Raw genomic sequence first — 9,948 nt, 5'->3', positions numbered from 1 at the left:
AAGCTATGGTTTTTCCAGTGGTCATGTATTGATGTGAGAGTTGGACTATAAAGAAAGCTGAGTGCAGAAGAATTGATGCATTTTATCTGTGGGGCTAGAGAAGACTCTTGAGAGTCCCTTGAACTGCAAGGAGATACAACCAGTTCATCCTAAAGGAAATCAGTCCTGAATATTCATTGGAAAGAATGATGTTGAATCTGAAACTCCAATACTTTGGCCACCTGATGCCAAGAACTGATTCACTAGAAAAGACCCTGATGCTGGGAAAGACTGAAGGCAGGAGGAGAGGGGGGTGGCAAAGGATGAGATGGTCGGATGGTATCACCGACTCAATGGACATGAGTTTGAGTAAACTCCGGGAGTTGGTGATGGACAGGGAGTCCTGGCCTGCTGCAGTCCATGAGGTCGCAGAGTCAGACACGACTGAATGACTGAACTGAACTGAACTGTCATAAATAGCTTTTATTATGCTGAGATGCTTTCTATATATCAAATTTGAGCTTGTATAATGCATGAATCTTTAATTTTATCAAATACCTTTTCACCTATTGAAAGAATTGAGTGTTTTCTGTCTTTTCTTTTTCTGATGTGATATATCACATGAATTTATTTATGTATGTTGAACCATCCTTGTGATTATTGTATGAATCCAACTTGGTTGTGGTGGATGACCTTACGCATACTGTTGATGTTGGTTTGCTAATATTTTGTTGAGGACTTTTGCATCTGTATTCATCAAAGATATTGGACTATAATTTCTTTTTGGTACTATCTTTGACTTTGATTTTGGGGGGATGATGGCTTCATAGAATGATTTTGGGTGGGTTCCCTCATCTTCAATCTTTTTGTCAAGCTTGAGAACGGTTAGTGTCAGTTCTTTTATGTCTGGTAGAATCCCCCAATGAAACCATCTGGCTCTGGAGTTTGTTTGCTTGTTTGTTTTTCAGGGAGTTTTTTTTTTTTTTTTTAATTTTTTTCATAGATTCTATTTCACTTCTAGTGATTTATCTATTCTGTTCAATTTATCTATTTATCCTTGATTCTTTTTTGTGTGTCACATGTTTCTATAAATTTGCCCATTTCCTCTACTTTGTCCAATTTGTTGGCATATAATTATTGTTAGTACTCACTTATGCATTTTCTTATTACAGTGGTATTGATTGTTATTTCTCATTTCTCATTTCTTGTTTTGCTTATTTGGATCCTGTCTGTCTTCTTCATCATGAGCTTGGCCGGAGGTTTGTCTATTTTGTTGATCTTTTCAAAATTATTATTTTATATCTCTACTTTGTTAATTTCTAAGTGATCTTTATTCCTTCCTTCTGCATACTTTAGGTTTTGTTTGCTCTTCTTTTTCCAATCTTTTAAAGTGGTAGATTAGACTGTTTATTTGAGATATTTATTGTTTTGTGAAGATCTGTATTGCTATGAATTTCCCTCTAAGAATCACTTTTGCTGCATCCCATAGGTTTTGTATGGTTGTGCTTTCATTATCATTTATCTCAAGGTATTTTTTAGTTTCCTCTTTGATTTCATCAGTAGCCCATTGGCTTTTCAGTACCATGTTGTTTGGTCTACATAATTTGTGTCTTCTTGTTTCTGTGGTTGATTTTATTGTGGTCATAAAAGATTTTTGAAAGTATTCTAGGTGTCTTTAAACTTGTAATTTCTATAGAAACTTCAGAATGGGATTATTGATTTATTCTGATTATTCTGTTTTATTTTATTGAAGCTGCATTGAAATTTAAAAAAGCAAAATGGAAAAATAGAGTAAGTCTTATAATTCACCTATAAGGCATATCTCTTCACTTGTTTATGTACTGAATTTTTCTAAGAAATACTTTCTGGTTTTGATATGCAGGTTAGGTGTTCTACAAGTATATATTATTGTATGTTTATCTCTCAAGTTTCATATTTTTAATTAATACCTTATACAGATGCTGATCCTAATTTCAGTTTTTAACTGTTGCTATTACAGAAATGCATTTAAATTTTGTATTGAAATTAAATCTTATGAACTTGCTAAACTAACTAATTGATTGCATGCACGCTAACTCACTTCAGTTGTGCCTGACTCTTTGAAACGCCATGGACTGTAGTGTGCCAGGCTCCTCTGTCCATGGGGATTCCCCAGGCAAGAATGTTGGAGTGGGTTCCCATGCCTTCCTCTAGAGGATCCTCCCGACCCAGGGATCAAACCCTTGTCTCTTTTGTCTCTTGGATTGGCAGGTGGGTTCTTTACCACTAGCAGTACCTTAGATTCTTTACAGAACACTTAGCATTTTCTACCATATAACCATTCTATCTGCATATATGTGTATTTGTTACAATTTTACTCCTACCTTTTGAATCTATATGTTTTATGTTTCTTTTTCTTACCTTATTGCAGTGTAATAGAATTTAGGATTTAATCCAGGAATAGGAGTCGACAGTCTTTTATTGTTACAAACTTACAGAATATTCCCCAATATAAGTGATGGTAGTTATAGGTCTTATACAGTTGCTATATTAGATTAAGCAATTCCCTTTTATTTGTTGAAATGTTTTAAAAATATTATATATATATATATATATATATATATATATATATATATAAAGGGAAATGCTTTATTTTTTTGAAATATTTTAAATTATAATTAACTTCATGCATTTATTGAAATGACCTTGTGATTATTCTCTTTATTGTGCTAATATAGTGAATTACACTGTTGCATTTTGAGTCTTTTATTCCTGGGATAATTTCCACAAGATCATGATAAATTATTATTAAATTCATTGGGCCAGAAGTTATATTTGGCAAGAAGTTTAGCCATGAATTTCATTACTTTAGCTGATATAGAACAATTCTGCTTTTCTATATCTTCTGTTAGATTCTATGATTTTTTAAAAAACATTTTAAAAAATATTTTCTACCACCCTGTTAATATATGTAGATTCTGCAATTTTGTACATTATTTCATTCTTGGTTTAAGTATTTTGTTTCTATTTTTCTCTCATTCTCCTCTTCTTTCTTCTCTCCCTCTTTTCCTTATTTTGAGATATTATCTGTTTTATTGATCTTTGAAAGACTTTATTATTTAATCAAACTTGCATTTAAAGACTTTTATTGCTTCCTAGTATCAAGCAGCAAGGAGAAGACAAAGTCAAGTGCCACAATTGAAGGTGATTATACTGAGATTATTTCTACATGTTGACGCCTGTGAGGAGAGTACAACTAATATGAGATGCACTGCGGCTAGTAAGAGTTACATACATCAGCCTACAGAGAGTATATAGTGTGGAAATGAGCTTTTTAACAAGGAAAAATGTATTATAAAATAAAACTTTAGAAGGATCTTGCATGACTCATGAAAATTGCTTGATAAGAAATAGGAACTAAGGACTACAATTTACTCCACTGACTCCCTAGTTTGCACTGACACCCCTCTTTCTCTCTTGTCAATGGGATGGAAAGGGGCAAAGGATCGCAAAAAAACCCAAAAACTAAAGAAAGAAGAAGGACTGTGACTTTCTCCCCAGCTGTCTAACGCTACCTCATACTACATGATACCTGTTGGCGCAAATTGCTGTTCGCGGCTTCTGAATTTCGAGTGGGAGGAAAGAAACACTGAGAAATAATTTCCAAATTGTGATAATAGTGTGAAGTGTATCTGGGAAGTATAAGTGTTCTGATTATCTCTTACCATATTTACACAATTAAGTAATAAAGATTTCAAACATATTAAATATGTATTATATATACCTTGGTAAATGTCAGCAAACTCAGTTTTTGAGGAAATTATTTTAGAAATGAGAGATAGAAAAATATCCATAACATTTCATTGGTATTATAACACTATGAAGTTATTGAATCATTCCTATATAATCCTCAAGAGATTAAATTAAAGAAAGAAATCTCAAACCTGTCTTATATATCTCATTAATATTAGTAGCTTTGTTCTTATAATTATGATCTTACACACACTGGCTGCTGTAAAATGCCTGTGGGACTTTTTTGTTTTTTTCCTGTTTTCCTTTGGCGTGCTTTTAATCCGAATTGTATATAGCAAAGCTTTCCTAAAATGTTCTTTTGGACGGACAGTTCCTGAGAAGGTCAGATGTATATATCTATTTGCTGTTTCAAAGCACAGTCTCAAAGAAATAAAAACAAACAGCCTGAAAGATCACCTAATATTTGAAATAAAAGTAAAATCTTGCAGAAATCAGTGTTATGATTAGTTACATGTATGTACATTAAGTTTATATAAAAATAATTGGGATTTAGAAAAATTTTACATAATTTTTGATCATAGTAGTTGAAATTTTATACACCTTACTAGGTGGCGGTAAAGATGAAATGGTCAGTAAATGAAAATTTTTTAGTATTGTGCCCAGATCATTTAATTAGTATATAGTGCCCCAATATTTGGGCTTCTCTAGCAGTTCAGATGATAAAGAATTTGCCTGCAATACAGGAGAACTGGTTTGATCCCTGGATTGGAAAGATCTCCTGGAGAAGGGCATGGCAACCCACTCCAGTATTCCTTCTTGGAGAATTCCAAGAAGAGAGCCTGGAGGGCTACAGCCCATGGGCTCGCAAAGAGTGGGACACGACTGAGAAAATGACACTTTAATGATCTCTTTTCATCTCAACACTTTCCTCTAAATACAGAAAATAATGACAATCACACATGCTAATATCATGATTTTTTACTTTATTATTGATATGATAAACATTTACAATTTTGATAAAAATTTTATCCAACTGCACTTGGGATTTTACACTGTCTATGCACCCACATGACCTTAATTATAAATCCCTTTACTTAATATGCTTAAGTGCTTTTTTTCTCTCTCAAACTGTAGTTTGATATATCTTTGCAAACTATTCCTCACTGAATTATTGTTGCTGTTTTTTTTTAAGAATTTAAAGCTTGAAGGAGGGGTTTTTGGAAGAAACACCTTAACTGAAAGGTATGTGAAAAGTTGGACTCAATATTCTTCCTTCACTCTCAAAGCCCTTGGTATCTAAATGTGTATCTGGGTGATGGTGGTATGTGTGGGGGCTGGATGCAGGGAGAGAAAGGGAGCGAGAGCAGGGCAGGACAAACGAAGGGACGAGACACAGTTGTTTTTGTTTCTGGTTTAAAGAAAGACCAGAAGAATAAGGCCTGCGCTGAAGGATCTTTTTCTGTGAGTCTGTATTAAGTACTGCAACCCTGATTCAAATATTAAGGGTTGCTGAGGCTTGTACTACTATTTTAAAAAGATGCTAAACCAAGAGTTGCATTTTCTACAGTTTTGGTTCTCTAGTTTTTCTATAATTTCTATTATAACTTTAATAAAAAAGTGTCTTTAAATTTGTTTGTATCATGTGACAGAGTCTTCCACATAAACATAGACTAGGTTTCTCAATTCATAAACAAAGAAGTACTTTGCTAAGCTCTCCATTTTTACACAGAGCAAACTTAAACCAACACCTGTGTTTCTTCCTTAAACTTCTGTAAATCTAATAAAAGCACTTCAATAAATCTTCCTGTGGCAGAATAGAATCTAAAGATTCAGCCATTAACGGATGTAGGTGTTGGTGTATAATTTCTTATAGAGCCCATTGGTTTTCCTGTGAATATTTGTTGGAGTCCTGTCCTTTGTAGTTGAAAAGTTAGAATCACAAGCTCACTGTATTGGGTATATTTTGTATGAATTTCACGTTCTGTTCTTGCTGTAAGGCAAATAGATCCAGCAGTACTCATTTCACTTACCAGTTGAAGAAGGCTCAGAGGGGATGAGCTGTTAGTGCTCAACAAAAATCCAGCAGGACATGTGAGCCTGCATCATTAGATGATGGATCTATCTAGCATGCCACATTGTTCCTCAATGATGCCATCAAACAACAACTCATTGCAGTTAACAGTATTTGATGCAAACAATGATTTTACTGTGGAGGACATTTGGTTTGGGGTAAAAGGTGATTTTTTCTACATATTCACCCTGTTCTCCTTGATGTACTACATCCAAAAATGTGGCACTGTTCTAGAGTGTTTAACTAAATAGGTCATTCTTTGTGTTGAGTTCACCCAATTGAAAAAAAAACACAAAAAACCCAAAACATAAACAAAAGCTACTAGCTCTAAGGAGTATCAACAGAAGCCTCTGAAACATATATTTATTGAAATTAAGGTTAAAGTGAATTTTTACATAACGATAGCCTTTCTTCCTATATTCAGATAGTTCACAGTATGCTTAACTTCTCTGTTTCCAGCCTCTCTGTGTTCTGAATCTTTATCACACATGCCTCCAAGGAGAGTCAATGAGACTATTTTCTACCAATACAGGTATGCTCTGCCATGATTAAAAGCATTTTTCAAAAATTTCAAAAATAATATTTAGTTCCATTGAATGTATTAGAATGTTCATCTGAAATCGGGACTTTGTATGTGAAATACATGCACGTGGAGAAGTGGAGAGATTTTCTTAAACATATAAATGGCCATTACATAGATGGCTAAAGGCTTGGGTGGAGAATGACTATATATTTTACAGAGATGGATAAAAGCTGGAATTTCCGTGGTTGGTGAATGTTGTTGCATAGCTCCCAAGAGCATGAACTCTGGTATGAGAGTCAGGTTCATCTCAGTCTGATTGCAACTTAATCTCTTAATGATTTGATGCAAATTACTGAAATCTCTTGCTTTTATTTTACAAATATAAAATGAGTATCAGAATACCACCTCTTGGTTGGGTTGTTACATTCCAGTCATAATTAATATTTTATTAAATATTGTTTGAAATATGCTTCTCTTAATGTCAAATGATAAATTGCTTATAGTAAATTTTCTGTGACCTACATCTTTGCTCAGTGTACAAGAAAATAATCCAAAACTTTAAATATGCAATTAAAGATGTATTGTGCTCTCTATTGCTTCAGATGAATTGAATTTCTGCTGTGTGTCCTGAACTCTACTCAACCTCATGGAAAACCAAAACAATGTCACAGAATTTGTTTTCATAGGGTTGTGGGGAAATAAGAAAATGGATCTACTGTTCTTTTCCTTGTTCCTGCTCTGTTACCTGGCTGTCTTGATGGGGAATGTCATCGTCTTACTCACCATCATCTGCAGCCATCTAAAGCAGCAACCCATGTACTACTTTCTCTGTCACCTCTCCCTCATGGATGTCAGCTACACCTCCACGGTGGTCCCAGGCTAATCAGGGACTTAGCTGCAGCAAGAAAAAACATTTCCTATAACAGCTGTATGACCCAGCTCTTCGCTGCCCACTTGCTGGCAGGTGTGGAGCTCTTCCTCTTGGTGTCCATGGCTTTTGACCGCTACGTCGCCATCGTCAAGCCCCTGCACTACATGGCCAGCATGAACAGACAGAGGTGCAACATGCTGATCGTCCTGGCCTGGGCTGTCAGCTTTTGGCATTCTCTTGCTTTACTTCTCATGGTACTCAAGTTACCTTTCTGCGGTCCTAATCAGATAGATCACTACCTATGTGATGTGAAGCCTCTCTTGAAACTGGTGTGCAAAGATATTCATGTTGTGAGTATCTTAGTGATTGCAAATTCAGGAATGTTGGTGCTTGTCATATTTCTTGTTCTAGTAGCTTCTTACATAGTCATACTATATAACCTTAGAGCACATTCTTCTGCAGGGTGAAAAAAAGCTCTCTCAACGTGTGGTTCTCACATAGCAGTTGTAGTGTTATTCTTCGTGCCCTGTGTCTATACTTACGTTCTGCCTGCAGGGAGTGCGAACAAGGACAAGGGCATCTCGGTGTTTTACACTGTGATTGGCCCCATGCTGAACCCTCTCGTCTACACCCTGAGAAACGTGGAGATGAAAATCGCCATGAGGAAGGTATGGTCTAAAGTGACGCGTTCAGATTTGAAGTAAATAGGGTGATACTCATTATGGCTTAGAATTCATGTCTCATCTCCAGGACCTGTGCCCCTTGAGGTAATAGAAGAAAACATATACACTTTCTTTGAGGAATTGAAATAAATGTCATCTGGCATTCAGTTCAGTTCAAGTGGGAACGAGCATAGACAGCTCAACCCAGTGGTCTGTGACAATCTAGAGGGCAGGACCGATGGGAGCGGGGAGGGGGCTTCAGGAAGAAAGGGGCATGCATATACCTGTGGCTGATTCATGTCCATGCGTGGCAGAGGCCAACGCAATGTTGTAAAGCAATTATCCTCCAATTAAAAAAATCGCAATTAAAAAGAAATCACTGTGACACTAATCTTGGAAAAGAGTGGCAATTGCAAATTATCTTTGTGACTACTATGAAGAGGAGAAACTTGGAAATGTTTCATAGAGAAACCTGAGGGTTTTTCGATGAACTGTGTTTAGTTCCATCTACGCTGCTGCTAAGTCACTTCAGTCGTGTCTGACTCTGTGTGACCCCATGGACTGCAGCCCACCAGACTCCCCCGTCCCTGGGATTCTCCAGGCAAGAGCACTGGAGTGGGTTGCCATTTCCGTCTCCAATGCATGAGAGTGAAAAGTGAAAGTGGAGTCGCTCAGTCGTGTCCGACTCTCCGCGACCCCATGGACTGCAGCCTGCCAGGCTTCTCCATCAATGGGAGTTTCCAGGCAAGAGTACTGGAGTGGGGTGCCATTGCCTTCTCTGAGTTTCATCTATAGTAGGATGCAAAAAAACCCACATAACAACAGTCTTAGAAAACATAGCAAACATTATAAGGGAAAAGATTATATGTCAAATATTACATTATATATAATATATAATGCATTATATATACAATATATATAACACATTATATATTATATATATTATTATATTATATATAAGAAAAAAGGATTATATGACTAGGATAACTGAAATATATAAACACTTTTGACTATGCAAATATAAAACAACCATTATAAATGTAATTTGCACAGAAGAATAAAAAAGAAAAAATCATGAGGGATATATAATTAAATAGGATTTTCATAGGAGAGAAAATTGGAAAAATTACCATTTTGGTAAGTTTCTAAAAAAATTGGCATCTAAAAAATTCTCTTCTGAAAAATGCATCAGAAGACATTGGTCAAAGTCTAAATATCTGATGACAATGTTTTGAAAATATCAAATTGTATTTCCAAATTGTATTTTATCATTTAAAGAAGAAAAATAAATCCTTTCCACTTAAATGGTCTCATGAATTGAACAATTCATATTTCTTTCCTAAGAGGAAAAAAAAAAGAAAGTTATTTTAACAAGACAAGACTTGAGCCAATGTAAAGAAATAAAAAAGGGGGCAATTGGTGTTAAAAGGGATCTATGTTTTAAAAGAGCCATGTGTTTCAGAGTACAAAATTTGGAGTTCCAGCTTTAATCTTCATCTAATGCTTTATTTTTAACAAATGTACTCATTTTCACATTCTGTGTTCCTGATCAGATAGTTCACTATATATGTGACATGAAGCCTTTTTGAACTGATATGCAAAATTATTTATGTTGGTAATATCTTAGTGATTACTAGTTCTAGTGATAATGAAGCTTGTCATGATTCTCGTCCTAGAAATTTCTTATATAGCCTTAGAATATGGTTGTCTGTGAAGTGAAGTGAAAATTGGTCAGTCGTCTCTGACTATTTGTGACCCCATGGTCCATGGGACTCTCCAGGCCAGAATACTGGAGTGGGTAGCTTTTCCCTTCTCCAGGAAACCTTCCCAACCCAGGACTTGAACTCAGGGTCTCCCACATTGCAGGCGGCTTCTTTACCAGCTGAGCCACAAGAGTAGTCCTCTGTAGGGGAACACAAACTTTTCTCAGCCTGTAGATCTCCATAATGGTTGTAGTATTCTTTGTTTTGGCATTTATCTATATCTATATTCTGGGCTTCCCAGGTGGCTCAGTGGTAAAGAACTGACTACTAGGCAGGAGATGCAGGCTTGAACCCTGGGTCAGGAAGATACCCTGGAAAAGATGATGGGAACCCACTCCAGTGCTCAT

General features: G+C 35.8%; 1 pseudogene; it reads left to right on the top strand.

Moving 5' to 3' along the window:
• Positions 1 to 6,951: 6,951 nt before the first annotated feature.
• LOC136174079 (olfactory receptor 4P4-like) lies at positions 6,952 to 7,880 on the top strand (annotated as a pseudogene).
• Positions 7,881 to 9,948: the final 2,068 nt, after the last annotated feature.

The sequence above is a fragment of the Muntiacus reevesi genome, chromosome 9 (genome assembly GCF_963930625.1).
Source record: "Muntiacus reevesi chromosome 9, mMunRee1.1, whole genome shotgun sequence".
In the NCBI taxonomy this organism is placed as follows: domain Eukaryota; kingdom Metazoa; phylum Chordata; class Mammalia; order Artiodactyla; family Cervidae; genus Muntiacus; species Muntiacus reevesi.
The sequence above is the reverse complement of the archived record's forward strand: the minus strand, read 5'-3'. Positions and strand labels throughout refer to the sequence as shown.